Source organism: Nanorana parkeri, unplaced genomic scaffold, assembly GCF_000935625.1.
Source record: "Nanorana parkeri isolate BGI_ZX_2015 unplaced genomic scaffold, ASM93562v1 scaffold1169, whole genome shotgun sequence".
NCBI lineage: Eukaryota > Metazoa > Chordata > Amphibia > Anura > Dicroglossidae > Nanorana > Nanorana parkeri.
In genome coordinates this window covers 434,839-450,789 of record NW_017307437.1, presented here as the reverse complement: position 1 = coordinate 450,789, position 15,951 = coordinate 434,839, and positions in this window count along the sequence as shown.

Sequence of the window (15,951 nt, the reverse complement as noted above, 5' to 3'; positions counted from 1 at the left end):
CACGTCCTATGGGGGCAAATATCTGCTGCGGGATCCACGTTCACATCAAGTGATTAAAGAGAACCTGTCCTTCCCCTATACTGGACCATGTGACCCTGCGGAGGGTTGTCATGGAGGATCCTTTACCTGTCAGACGCCCCCGGTGGTGAGAACTCCTCTGGCTGCTGTGCTATGGTCACGACGCTTCCAGTGCCGGGACGAGAAGGAAGTGACAATCGTTCTTAAAGCAGAAGTCTAATCTTCTCACATGTTGCCTCCCCGGGTTCCTCCCTCAGCGAGATGCCAATGTGTGAAGAAATCCCTTCAGTTTGTGTGACCTCCCTGCCTCAGACAATAAACACCGAGCATTAAAAGCAGAGGTATCAGTATTTGCCACACGGCCTCCTCATTGCCCCTCTGTACAGGGTGGTCCGTCTTCCTGCATTGCCTAGAGAAGCGCAGGGACCCGGTGATGACATTAATGGGTCTCTGTGCTGCGCAACGCAATGCAGAAGGACCACGGCTGGTGGGAGGGGCTTCCCCAACACATCACATGACCCTGTCTCGGTACTTCTCTGACACTCGGCGCGGGGCAGCATATTTTGAATGGCTGCTCGGCGTGAGAACTGACAGTGCAGCGCTAGGGGGAGGAGTCTCTCACCTAGAACAGTGGAAGGCACGCGGCGACCCGCTGAACATGAGGTCGCGACCCACTTTTGGGTCACGACCCACCAGTTGAGAACCAAGTGTCTAAGTTACGCCCACATGTGATGCTGAGCCTCCGTGATTGACAGAACTGAAATCCAATGAAGGAAAGGGGCGGGGCCAGTCGGGCTGGGGAGAAAAGGGGCTAGATGATGCTGCAGGAAACGAGGCGGAGCTCTATCTGGCTTACTGCAGATTTCTAATGCACATTGTGAGGAGCTCAGAGTGTGCAGTGATATCAGAGGGGGAGAGGACTGAAGGAGGTCAGATATAAGACTGAAGGGGAGGACGGAGGTCAGATAGAAGACTGAAGGGGAGGACGGAGGTCAGATAGAAGACTGAAGGGAAGGACGGAGGTCAGATAGAAGACTGAAGGGAAGGACGGAGTTGAGCTTTACACCGGGGTGAAGGCGGGCCCTGGCCGGGGGGTTGGTGGCTCCCCCTCCCTCTCAGCAGGAATTCTCTGCTCAGTGATTGGACGGCCGCAGAGGACTCGGAGGAACAATTCAGCTCTTAATCTCTTTACAAAACGATTTTTTTACTTCCTCGTTCCTTTTCTTCTGCAGCCCAGAAAGTCCCCGAATACCGGCGCCAACCCGTCACAATGCATCCATTATCTGTGTGCTCTCCGGGGGGTCCAGCCACGGCACCGTGAACGAGCCTGCGCAGGACACGTCACATGACATCATGATCTTATTAAAGTGACTCAATCTGACCACACACTGGTCCCGACGAACCTTCTGCTGGCTCGACCAAAATTCGACCCGTGTGTGGCCCCCGATGGGCCCCCCAAACTTTTATCAAAGGATCCGGTCTGCAAAAATCCTCAGCAGAACTGTGACTGCAGAACCTCTCACAGAGGTCACATGACTCCCCCTGACAATGCCCCCATCTGCTTTCCTCTCCAGAAGGACGGCACCATCTTTGTTCAGGCATCATCCTGGGGGACCATCTAGTTCCTGGACTGAGATTCCGGTTCAGAGATGACAGTTGTGTAAATCCCGGTGCCTGTGCAGTTCTCGGCTGCGTTCACAAACATCTGACACAGATCAGCCCCCTGCTGCAGCCTCTCACCTTGTGACTTGCTACAAAGTTACAATGTTGCAGTCTGATCACTGGGGGAGGGGAGACTGAGGAAACGCTTCCTCCTGACTGCAGCAGACTGATCACTGGGGGAGGGGAGACTGAGGAAACGCTTCCTCCTGACTGCAGCAGACTGATCACTGGGGGAAGGGAGACTGAGGAAACGCTTCCTCCTGACTGCAGCAGACTGATCACTGGGGGAAGGGAGACTGAGGAAACGCTTCCTCCTGACTGCAGCAGACTGATCACTGGGGGAGGGGAGACTGAGGAAACGCTTCCTCCTGACTGCAGCAGACTGATCACTGGGGGAGGGGAGACTGAGGAAACGCTTCCTCCTGACTGCAGCAGACTGATCACTGGGGGAAGGGAGACTGAGGAAACGCTTCCTCCTGACTGCAGCAGACTGATCACTGGGGGAGGGGAGACTGAGGAAACGCTTCCTCCTGCCTGCAGCAGACTGATCACTGGGGGAGGGGAGACTGAGGAAACGCTTCCTCCTGACTGCAGCAGACTGATCACTGGGGGAGGGGAGACTGAGGAAATGCTTCCTCCTGCCTGCAGCAGACTGATCACTGGGGGAGGGCCGACTGAGGAAATGCTTCCTCCTGCCAGCAGCAGACTGATCACTGGGGGAGGAGAGACTGAGGAAATGCTTCCTCCTGCCTGCAGCAGACTGATGACATCATCTCAGCCTAGGCAGTGTCACTGAATGTTGCTCAAGAATGTATTTTTAATGATAAGAGGCGGAGCTTGTATTGATAATGGTCCTGTTGCTGTATATTGTGACACATCGGGAATGTATTGATTAGGATAGTGACAGATCCGGGAAAGTTCTATAGACGTCAGAATTTCGGGACACGTGTGGAAAGTTGTGATTGTATCCGGTCGCTCTTTCGCATACACGTTGTGTGTTTTGGGGTTTCTGGCCCTTTAAGGCGTCCAGGGCGTCTCCTGTGTAATCTTTGTAGCTTAGCGCAGCCAGCGGAGACACCTAGTTACAGTAACCGGGGACGCTGTTGTCTGTGACCGGCGAGGCCGGCGCTGCCCGCTGCCAGTTCTCCGGCTCGCTGGCCTCGCCGGGAGACAACGTGACCTTTTTCTGCTTCGATAACCCGACATCTTTCCGCATAACTTTTCCTTCTGCTTTATAGACATTTTGTTCCTCTCACTTCTCCTTTTCTGCGCCGCGGGAGCTCCGCGCCACCGCTTACTCTTAAAGGGGACCCGTCCTTTCTTTATTCAGGGCGAACTACAGTCCAGGGGTGTGCAAACTCCAACTGCGGTGAAACTACAAGTCCCAGCCTGCATCTGTTCTGACTCTGTGAGTCTCGGAGCGGTAACCGAGTGTCACCCCCGCCGAGACGTCACTGCTCATGCGCGTGACATCACCACGGGCGCGTGCGATGAAGTCATCGCGCGGCACTATTCTGATACCTGCCGGCGGCCATCTTGGTGATGGACGCCGGCAGAGAGAGGAGGGGACAGTCACCCGGCGGGATAAGGTATGCCGCCGGGTCCCCTCCTCTCTCCTGAAACTGTTGGGCGTTCGGTCCATGACCAAGCGCCCGACTTTTCAGAGAGGGGTGACACCAAAATGACTTTGAGTCATTTTGGTGTCACCCCTCCAATGGTGTCACCCGGGTGCGGGCCGCACCCCTCTTGTGACGCCACTGCCTCCAGCTGACATGACCCCGTGATGCCCGTGGGTACCCGCGCCTGGTTCTGATCAGTGTTTGTTTGCCTAGGGAGGATCCTGGATCCCGGCACAGATTGTACACTGGGGCCGCACGCCAAGCTGAGATTAAAGTGAAACCGAAGCCAAACTTTTTTTTGTTTTTGGATACAGTTATAGAGAGTTACAATATTCAACTTATTTCTGCCACCGGAATCCCATTGGGTGGCTACCTTCACTTCCTGTCTGATAGCCACAACAGGAAGTGAGAGGAAATCCCTCCAAAGAGTGGAAAAAATCCCTGCTGGTCTCCAGAACTAGTGTCCCCATTGTAGGATTTCCCCTCCGTTCCTGTTCTGGTGACAACCCAAAACTTGAGATTTTCTTTCACTTACGAATAACAGAGAGGGTGAGTCTCCCTAACGGGGACACGGGCAGCAATAAAAACCTGGCAGGGGTTGTAACACCTCTCCAGGTTTGGGATTCAGTTGCACTTTAAAGTACATCTAAATCCAAGGACAGAAATGGAATAACTTGCAGCTTAAAGAAGAACTCCGGGTATTTAGAAAGCTTACCCCCTGCAGTGGGGCTACCCCGGCACGGCAAGGGTTAAGTGCTCGTGTTGTCCAGGGGGGGGGCAAAAATAAAGCAGATATGGTCACATGATCCTCGGTCCCGCCGGCTCCATGCAGGCTGCTATACGGGTCCCCGCAGACCCTTCCCCCCCCCAGGTTTCCGGCAGTCTAAGGGCCACTGACACCATGACGTCTAATGTAGGTCCATTGACTGGCATTAGACATGAGGATGCCAAGTAGGGTTGCCACCCGTTCCGGTTTTCACCCGGACAGTCCGGTCTTGGAGTCTTGTGTCCGGGGGTCCAGCCGGCGGGAAATAAGGAAATAAATGCCCTCAAAGAAAGAAAGTTCCTTAAAGGAGAACTATGGGGTCAGTGTTTTTCCCCATAGTTCTCAGGGTAACGAGAGGACACAAACTAGCGTCCTACGGTTACCCTAAGCTCAGTATACCGCGAGCTACAGCTCATTATATACTGAGACCGCCGCAGCCGGAGCGGATCCCGACGTAGATGACGGGATCCGCCCAGCTGCGTGAGTGACAGCTGGCTCTGCCTATCTAGAGGCAGAGTCAGCTGTACCCGCCCCCTCCCCCGTCCGTTCCGCCAGTCAGCGCTGGCGGATCGGAGCAGGGAGGGGGGAATCCAGCCCCTCCCCTGTCCCGGCAGATAGCCGTGACAGGATCGAGAGGTGAGCGAGCGCCGGTATGTGTTCGCTCACCTCCCGATCTACTGAGCCGACCTGTGACAGTCTCATTGTCACAGGTCGGCTAGAACTATGAGGTGAGTGGAAATCAATCACCTCATAGTTCTCCTTTAAAATATATCTTTTTGTTTGGAATAGGAAAGACGGAACTCCGGTCAGGACATCGCTCCAAAGAGACAACAAGAGCCCCTTTGGAAGATTTCCCCTCTATTCCTGTTTACGGTGACAACCCAAAATGTGGGATTTTCTCTCACGTTTAGCCCCAGTGCAATACATATCTATCGCCCTATTCTTGCCAATTTATCCCCCATCAGCAAAAACAAAAATCCAAACAGTCTGAGAGGAATATCTGCCCAGTGCAATTTTTAAGGGTTTTTGGCAATAAATGAGATTGAGAACATCAAAGGAAGGAACGGGTTATGTTTGTCTTTGTTTATACGGTTAGCATTGCAGTACATGTTCTGTGTCAGTAGGGAGTGAAGCTCCCCAGAGGGGACACAGCAATACATATATAAAGGGACCGGGATGATGACCCCTCACCACTTTCTTCAAATAAAAAAAAAACCAAATAGTTGGGATTTTCAATAAACTTTACCATTTTAAATAGGGATGCACCGATAGCGATACTAGTATCGCTATCGGTGCCGATGCTGAGTATTCGGGAAAGTGCTCGTACTCGCCCAAATGCTCCGACGCCTGGCCCGATACTTAAAGGAGAACTATGAGGGGGGTACTTCTCACTCACCTCATAGTTCTAGCCGACCTGTGACAATGAGACTGTCATAGGTCGGCTCAGTAGATCGGGAGGTGAGCGAACACCGGTATGTGTTCCCTCACCTCCCGATCTACTGAGCCGACCTGTGACAATGAGACTGTCATAGGTCGGCTCAGTAGATCGGGAGGTGAGCGAACACCGGTATGTGTTCCCTCACCTCCCGATCTACTGAGCCGACCTGTGACAATGAGACTGTCATAGGTCGGCTCAGTAGATCGGGAGGTGAGCGAACACCGGTATGTGTTCCCTCACCTCCCGATCTACTGAGCCGACCTGTGACAATGAGACTGTCACAGGTCGGCTAGAACTATGAGGTGAGTGAGAAGTACCCCCCTCATAGTTACATAGTTACATAGTATTTGAGGTTGAATAAAGACTGTTTGTGTGGTACCGTATCAAAAGCCTTTGAGAAATCCAGTTCTCCTTTAAACTTCCAGGATCAGGAAGCCGGGCAGCGAGGCAGTGTGGGGTGCTGTGCTGTAGCTCCATCCATATGTGCATTGCTTGTACAACTCCCTTGGGCGCCCTGTAGAGGTGCCGGGAGCCAGAATGTGACGTCACTCCGGTCCAGGCACCTCTACGGGACACGTGAGGGAGTTGTTTGCAATTAACGTAAGGATGGAGCTCACTCGTGGCCATAGCCCCAGACCACCTCAAGCTGACACTTGGCACCGGGCAGTATATTGTGATTGGCTGCTGGGCGCGTGAATTGACAGTGCTGCGTTAGGGGAAGGCTGAGGAGCCTCTCACCTAGAAAAGTGGAAGGCATTGCGGTGACCCACTGAACACGGGGTCACCACCCACTTTTGCATCACAACCCACCAGTTGAGAACAAAGGAATCAAAAAAGCCCTCCAATCACAGTACTGTTTGGGAACCATGACTTCTATGGCTCAGACAGTATAACCGTACAGGATATGGGGAGAAGGAACCAAAAAGCCCTCCAACCATATCAGTGCTTGTGAACCATGGCTTCTATGGAGTAGGACTTGGGACCCAACAAGACAATATAACCGTAAAGGATATGGGGAGAAGGGACTGAAGGAATCAGAAAGCCCTCCAACTGAATCAGTGCCAAGCACAGAAAAGCCTTCGTAGAACCGAAGATCTTCACATGTCGCGTTGCATCACATATCCCAAAAATAGGAGAATTATTTCTCAATTTAGTGCAGTTGACAAAAGCCATTCAAATCATTCCTGTGCACCCCCATCAGCCAGAGGCACATCCAGAATTGTTATGATATATAGTATAAATATGGCCCAATGATATAGAGCCATTTCTTCCAAACACACACAGCTGTCTCAGACCTTTAGGCTGTTATCAGTGCATTGTATGGAAATCATGTCTTCTATGGAGTATGGCAGGAGTAGGTAGCGGTTCCTATTGACGCAGGCATGGCACCAGAACTACATCTCCGAAGAACCCTTTTCCCTATACACGGTGTGCATGTAGACTCTAGGGCTAGGGTTAGGCAACCTCAGCACTCCAGCTGTGGTGGAACTACAAGTCCCATGAGTCATTGCAAGTCTCTGACCGCCACAGGCTTGACTCCCAATAGCAGAGAGATAATGGGATTTTATCGTTTCGCCACAGCTGGAGTGTCAAGGTTTCCTACCCCTGGAGTAGGACTTGGGACCCATCGAGACAGTATAACCATACAGCTTATGGTGAGAAGGGACTAAAGCAGGGGTGGGCAACTCCACTACAAATCCCAACATGCTTCTGCCTCTGGGAGTCATGCCTGTAACTGTCAGTCTTGCAATGCCTCATGGGGCTTGTAGTTCCACAACAGCTGAAGGGCTTCCAACACACCCCTGGATTAAAGGAGAACTATGAGGCGAGTGCTTTTCACTCACCTCATAGTTCTAGCCGACCTGTGACAATGAGACTGTCATCTGGTGTATAATGTCAATATAACCGAATGTTATGGAGCCATTTATTCCAAACTGCATACAGCTGTTTCAGGCTTTTTGTCCATCATCAGTGCAGTGTATGGAAACCATGACTTCTATGGACTGGGGCCCCATGGCAGGTTTGGGTCGGAGGGCTTTTTGAAGGAGAACTATGGGGTTAGGGCTTTTCCCCATAGTTCTACTTAGGGTAACGGGAGGACACAAACTAGCGTCCTCCCGTCACCCTAGGCTCAGTATACCGCGAGCTGTAGCTCGCGGTATATTGAGACGCCGCAGTATACCGGCGAGCTGCTGCTCGCGGTATACTGAGACGCCGCAGCTGAAGCGGATCCCGACAATTGTGCCGGGATCCACCCAGCTGCGTGACTGACAGCTGGCTCTGCCTATCCGTCCGCTCCACCAGTCAGCGCTGGCGGAGCGGGGAGGGGGGAATCTAGCCTCTTCCCCTGTCATGGCAGAGAGCTGTGACAGGATCGAGAGGTGAGTGAACGCCGCTATGTGTTCGCTCACCTCCCGATCTACTGAGCCGACCTGTGACAGTCTCATTGTCACAGGTCGGCTAGAACTATGAGGTGAGTGAAAAGCACTCGTCTCATAGTTCTCCTTTAACTCCGTCAGTCCCTCCTCCCCGTGACCCGTATGGTTATATTATCTCAGGACTAGACAACAGATACAAAGTAACAAGAGGGGAACTCACCTAAACAGCAGATGAATTGTCCCAGCGGCTGAGCGTGTGCATCTGTGTGTGACACGGAGTCTCAGCTCGGTTTCCTGTCCCCGTGTCACCTCCCCCCAGCAAACACTGTCGCACCTGTACCACGAGAAGCCGGCCAGCGTTTCCTGAAGAAGTCTCGCAGCTGTTCCCCGCATCGGCTCAAGGTCCACGTTCCAAAAATAAAATGTTTATCAGCATAAAAAAAAACTAAAAAAACACACAAAAATCACAAAGTGTGCAAAAGGTTCCTGCAATGCGATAGATGCAGCGGAGGGAGCTGCCATGGGGGCAGAATTGGGCTCCGGTCCACTTCTCGAGGGAAAAAATAAACAGGATACAGACTTACACCGAGCAGCTGGAAAAATCACTAAACACGACCGATTCACAAATGTGCTTCTCTTCCTCGGAAAGAGGAGGAAGCTGATGTACAATGCTGGTGTCCATTAAAAGGACTCATTCATTTTAACTTATGGAGTGCTGGTGACCTATTTTCTTCAATGCTGGACCTGACATCCCTGGAGGGTCTTGTGTGCCTCAAAGAGTTGCCATAGGGCCGAATTGGGCGCCAGGCCAGGGAAAGTCACACTGTGACCTAAAAACGAATAGTCCAATCACAGAGAGAATCACAAAACCGGCATTTGTTGCAATATTCAGTTTCAATCCAGTGATTTTTTTTTTCCCTGCAGTAGTTTTATTCTGTTGTTAGATGTCCTCAGTCTGACAACCAGCATCATTCAACCCACTTCCGCTGAGCCCGGGTGGTCCTGGACCCGCCCCCAGTCTGTGGAAAGTGAAAGGACAAGCAATAGAGTGATGAGCTCATCTCTTTGTCACTCTGCTCTCTCCTGCTATAAGTATGCTTCTCGTCAGCACATGAACTCATTGGCTCCTTCTGCAGCTTCTTTCACTCAGACTCCAGCCCTGCTGTACAGAGACAGCAAGAGGCCAACGCCAGGTCAAATTTGTAAACTTACACTGCTTGCATTCAAAACATAATTTGAATGATGCATTGCTGTCCCTATGAGGCAGTTGAGGCCTCAGGCGGCATCTCATTGGGTCACCTGTAGCAGGTGCTGACCCCTGTCCAGCCAGAGAGTCCCAGGTGGCTGATCAGCCTTACATTTGATGGTGCCTGCATAGATCCCGGGTCAATGCCACTTCACAGAACCGGTGACCTGTTTAACTGTCTATAAGGGGGGCATTCTGGCCAGCACTGTAAGGATTGCACTCTTCCCACTGGTCACCAATGAATTGGTTTAAGCGGGGGTTCCTTGAGACCTGAAAATTATTTGAGAGGTTCCTTGCCTCAGTGCTCCCCTCAAGAGACCTCAGCCCTGATACAAGCAGTGGGCGGGCTCTGGGGAGAAGTTATTCAAATATCAAAATGTTTTGATGGGAGGATGTCAGTCTAGGGGAGTGGCCGATCCTAGGCAGGTGCATGCAGACCACCCTAGGTAACACTCACATGTGATGCTGAGCCTCCTTGATGAAATCCAATGAATGGGGCAATCCAGGGACAATAAAACTGATGCTGGATGTCCTCCAGCCAGGTAATGAGGCGGAGCTCTATCTGACTTGCTGCAGCTTCTAATGCACATTATGAGAAGCTCCCAGTGTGCAGTGATATCAGAGGGGGAGACAGAAGACTGTGCAAGACTGAAGGGAAGGTCGGAGGTCAGATATAAGACTGAAGGGAAGGACAGAGGTCAGATAGAAGGCTGAAGGGGAGGACGGAGATCAGATAGAAGACTGAAGGGAAGGACAGAGGTCAGATAGAAGGCTGAAGGGGAGGACGGAGATCAGATAGAAGACTGAAGGGAAGGACAGAGGTCAGATAGAAGGCTGAAGGGGAGGACGGAGATCAGATAGAAGACTGAAGGGAAGGACAGAGGTCAGATAGAAGGCTGAAGGGGAGGACGGAGATCAGATAGAAGACTGAAGGGAAGGACAGAGGTCAGATAGAAGGCTGAAGGGGAGGACGGAGATCAGATAGAAGACTGAAGGGAAGGACAGAGGTCAGATAGAAGGCTGAAGGGGAGGACGGAGATCAGATAGAAGACTGAAGGGAAGGACAGAGGTCAGATAGAAGGCTGAAGGGGAGGACGGAGATCAGATAGAAGACTGAAGGGAAGGACAGAGGTCAGATAGAAGGCTGAAGGGGAGGACGGAGATCAGATAGAAGACTGAAGGGAAGGACAGAGGTCAGATAGAAGGCTGAAGGGGAGGACGGAGATCAGATAGAAGACTGAAGGGAAGGACAGAGGTCAGATAGAAGGCTGAAGGGGAGGACGGAGATCAGATAGAAGACTGAAGGGAAGGACAGAGGTCAGATAGAAGGCTGAAGGGGAGGACGGAGATCAGATAGAAGACTGAAGGGAAGGACAGAGGTCAGATAGAAGGCTGAAGGGGAGGACGGAGATCAGATAGAAGACTGAAGGGAAGGACAGAGGTCAGATAGAAGGCTGAAGGGGAGGACGGAGATCAGATAGAAGACTGAAGGGAAGGACAGAGGTCAGATAGAAGGCTGAAGGGGAGGACGGAGATCAGATAGAAGACTGAAGGGAAGGACAGAGGTCAGATAGAAGGCTGAAGGGGAGGACGGAGATCAGATAGAAGACTGAAGGGAAGGACAGAGGTCAGATAGAAGGCTGAAGGGGAGGACGGAGATCAGATAGAAGACTGAAGGGAAGGACAGAGGTCAGATAGAAGGCTGAAGGGGAGGACGGAGATCAGATAGAAGACTGAAGGGAAGGACAGAGGTCAGATAGAAGGCTGAAGGGGAGGACGGAGATCAGATAGAAGACTGAAGGGAAGGACAGAGGTCAGATAGAAGGCTGAAGGGGAGGACGGAGATCAGATAGAAGACTGAAGGGAAGGACAGAGGTCAGATAGAAGGCTGAAGGGGAGGACGGAGATCAGATAGAAGACTGAAGGGAAGGACAGAGGTCAGATAGAAGGCTGAAGGGGAGGACGGAGATCAGATAGAAGACTGAAGGGAAGGACAGAGGTCAGATAGAAGGCTGAAGGGGAGGACGGAGATCAGATAGAAGACTGAAGGGAAGGACAGAGGTCAGATAGAAGGCTGAAGGGGAGGACGGAGATCAGATAGAAGACTGAAGGGAAGGACAGAGGTCAGATAGAAGGCTGAAGGGGAGGACGGAGATCAGATAGAAGACTGAAGGGAAGGACAGAGGTCAGATAGAAGGCTGAAGGGGAGGACGGAGATCAGATAGAAGACTGAAGGGAAGGACAGAGGTCAGATAGAAGGCTGAAGGGGAGGACGGAGATCAGATAGAAGACTGAAGGGAAGGACAGAGGTCAGATAGAAGGCTGAAGGGGAGGACGGAGATCAGATAGAAGACTGAAGGGAAGGACAGAGGTCAGATAGAAGGCTGAAGGGGAGGACGGAGATCAGATAGAAGACTGAAGGGAAGGACAGAGGTCAGATAGAAGGCTGAAGGGGAGGACGGAGATCAGATAGAAGACTGAAGGGAAGGACAGAGGTCAGATAGAAGGCTGAAGGGGAGGACGGAGATCAGATAGAAGACTGAAGGGAAGGACAGAGGTCAGATAGAAGGCTGAAGGGGAGGACGGAGATCAGATAGAAGACTGAAGGGAAGGACAGAGGTCAGATAGAAGGCTGAAGGGGAGGACGGAGATCAGATAGAAGACTGAAGGGAAGGACAGAGGTCAGATAGAAGGCTGAAGGGGAGGACGGAGATCAGATAGAAGACTGAAGGGAAGGACAGAGGTCAGATAGAAGGCTGAAGGGGAGGACGGAGATCAGATAGAAGACTGAAGGGAAGGACAGAGGTCAGATAGAAGGCTGAAGGGGAGGACGGAGATCAGATAGAAGACTGAAGGGAAGAACAGAGGTCACATATAAGACTGAAGGGAAGGACAGGAATCAGATAGAAGACTGAAGGGAAGGACGGAGGTCAGATAGAAGACTGAAGGGAAGGACGGAGGTCAGATAGAAGACTGAAGGGAAGGACGGAGTTCAGCTTAAAGCTGGCCATAGAAAATACATTTCTGTTTATTTACTAACACAATGTTGCTTATTTACTAAAGGAACTGAGACTGGACGCACAATAAATGGTGTGACTATTAATTTGGATCATTTGTTTTTAACACAATTTATTGTGACAAGATTCTCATCTCCTTCAGTAAATCAGACGCCACATCTGACCATAGTGAAATCTAATGGAGACTTGAGACTTTCTCCTGCGGAATAGAAGATGAACCCCTCAGATCTTCCGTGTCACCACAATCCATGACAAGACAACCAGGCCCCTTATAAACTGATTTTTATTATTTTTACAATCCGCCTTTTTTTAAATTAATGTGATAATTACAGATTTTTAAAAATGTACATCTCGTGTTAAGCCGGAAAAATACAACAACGGGTAATATTTTACAACATATGTACAGAATTATTTTTTTTTGTGGCTCACTTGTCATAATTATTCCAGACAAATAGAGGCTAAAAGTGCAAACCATCCCAAAGATTGATTAGGTGGGGGAGGGAAAGACGGTAATGAAGATGGCGCTTGGCCTGTCACATGGGTGCCCATTGATAGCAGTCATACAGTGAGGAAAATAATGATTTGCTCCCCTGCAGATTTTGTAGGTTTGCCCACTTACAAAGAAATGAAAGGTCTATAATTTTTATCATAGGTGTATTTTATGATAGAGACAGAATATCAACCAAAAATCCAGAAAAAAACACACGATACAAATGTTATGAATTGAGTTGTAGTATAGTGAGTAAAATAAGTATTTTCTTTGTAAGTGGGCAAACTTACAAAATCTGCAGGGGATCAAATCATTATTTCCCACACTGTATATATATCTATATATATCTATATCTATATATATCTGTATCTATATATAAATGTAATTATTTATTTATTTTGTACACTTTCATTAGCAGACTTGTCTGCGGTCTTCGGACAGTATTTTATTTTCCTTGGAAATGGCTTTAGAATTTTGGTAGCTTTGCTTTTTTGGCATTGTCTCGAGGCCCTCCTGGGAATTAGTAATGCAATAGACGCAATCCCTAAGCAGATCAAATATAAACAATGTGACAAAAATGAAAAATTAAATTCATTCAATTTTTTTTTTAGGTTAAAATGTAATTTTTAAAAAAAAATTAATAGAAACTTAAACCCTTCAATATGAAATACGCAAATATTTACATACAGAAAATATTCTTAAGGAAATTAAAATATACATCTATTTCTTGACGTGTAGCTCAGAGACAAGTCTAAGAAGGTCAAAAATCAATTGTTGATGAATGAGCCGCAAATTGAAGCACCACAAAGTAATATTGGACTCCAATCATTGTCTAAGCACTTAGCCTACGACTAAGGCCCAGTTTGGGGGAGCTGAAACATGTCAGCATTTGTTTGTTTGCTGCTGTTATGCCTCATTACAAATAAAGTACTGCATGGACGGACCCCCTTGCGAGGGCCGGTTTTGTACTTATTGTCAAAGCACCCGATTTGTTGAATTTTGAGTGTACATTCTTTCTTTGTTTCCGATGTACAGTAGGTGGTGGAGCTTAACCCATGTTGGATATAGTAAACCACTTGTCAGAGTTATATCTGGACCTGAACCTTATGTTATGGCGCTTCAACTGTAGACTAATGTGTCCTTATTACAACCAAAGGTGGTCATGGAATGTCCTTGGTGTGCAGAAGCTGCCAGCCCAATATTCACATCATCCATAGTCATTGTGCTGCCACCAGCAGTCTATTTTGTTATTGTTTATCACACATTTGTGTCTTGGTACTTCCCTACATTTCCCCCCCATTGTTTTGTGTATTTTGGTATAGTCCATAGTTAGACACTCCCATCCTCTCCTTCCCATTTCCTTTTCACCCTCTCCTTCACTGTGATAAAAGGGGTCTACCCACGCGTTCACACCAGCCCCAGTGTAATGGGGGTTTATTTAGGCTTGGTCACACAGAGGATGTGATCCCTTATAATTTCTTCTTCACACCAGCCCCAGTGCATTCCGGCCCGATTCAGTTTAATGGATGGATCGCATCGCGGCCGGCTCACTGTGTTCTGAGGTGCGAGAGGGCGTGACGGTACGTTGAAGTCAATGGAACTGCAGCCACGTCCCCCCGGACAGGATGTGACAGGATGTGATCCAGTGCATTCCGGCACCGAATCAGGCCGGTGTGAACTAGCCCTTAGAAAGAAATGTATTTTCACTTCAAGAAATGACAAGGGATCACATCCTCTGGGTTGCCAAGCCTAAATAAACCCCATTAGACTGGACTCTGAGCCTTCTTGATGAGTTGGACCCTGCCTGTGGCTACCATCAGCTCCGAAGGTTGTCATACTGTCGGGACAGTCTCATCTGCCCAAATAATCCATGAAGAGATGCCAGCTGTGTATGGAGAGGGTTGTCCATAGGCGATGAATCTCTGCCCCGCCCAACTTACTCACCCGACCTGGCACCTTCACGGGCAGAGATTCATCGCCTATGGGCAATCCTCTCCACGCACAGCTGACATCTCTTCATGGATTATTTGGGCAGATTTCCCTTGAAGATGGAGGAACCCAATCACGGCTCGGTATTCAGCTTTGTCCGGCATGACACCCACTCCATTTCTCTTGGCTCTAACTATAATTCACCACGACCTACAAAAACAAAAATTGGCATGCATATTACTAAGATATCCACCTATAAACCCTGGCACATCTAGATCATGGTGAGGGTAAGTACTTATTGGCCTCCCCTCGTACTATTGGATGATAACAACAATACACAATTCATATTCAATGAGACTCCTGGATTTTACGCCTTTAACCCACTTCCTTAAAAATCACTTGTCCGCCATTTTGGGGAGGCCACTTGGTTCCAGAATGGGCTCCTAAAGTCCTACTACAGCTAAAACGTCTGGAAAATCTGTGGCTATGACTATGTAGTTTGTTCTTATTCCCTTAGCCATCCCGTTGGGGAGATTTCCATTTACTTCCCGTCCCATAGACACAGCAGGAAGCGAGAGGATATCGTTCTAAGTGATGGAAATCCCGTCATAGACGGTTGACACCGAAACAGGCGTCCCCATTGGAAGATTTCCCCTCTGTTCCTATTGTGGTGGCATTTTTGGATTTGCCATCACTTTCAATCTTGTAACCATGGTCACCAGGAAAAACAGAGTGGTGCCTCTCCCCCAACAGGGACACAGACAGCAATACAACCCTGACAGGGGGGGGGGGGGTCTAAATCTTCTCTACTAGATCCAAAACCGAAAACGTTTTGGCTTTAACTGCACTTTCAACCCCATACAAAACTTTTTTCGTTCCTCATATCGGGTAGAATGAGGAAGTGTCAGTGTCCTTGTTAGGTTTCTTATTGAAGGAAGGGGGGCTTTCCTTTCACTTCCTGCTCTGTTGACCAAAATAGGAAGTGAAGACAAATCTCCCCTACAGGGACCACTAATGAACACCTGTCATGTTATAAACCCTTCTCACCCAGTCCAAAACCTGAACAAAAGGTCTGGATTGAGATTTTTCTACATCCCCAGTCAAAATTTATTGCACAAACTCCCGCGTTCTTCCTCCTCCTTTATTATGTGGGAGTTATTTTCCATTTCAAAAGTCTATTTGTGCCTTATCATGTGATACTACATTCCAATATCAACGAATCTGATGCTCTAGACTGGAATATTAAAGTCCAAATACATGTTTATTCCAATGATAAATTGATTACACAGCCAACGCGTTTCGGGGGCTGTAACTCCACCCTCTTCATCAAGGCTTGAAATATTAAACAATGAAACGGAGTGTATATGGACTCGATAATCAGTGTATCA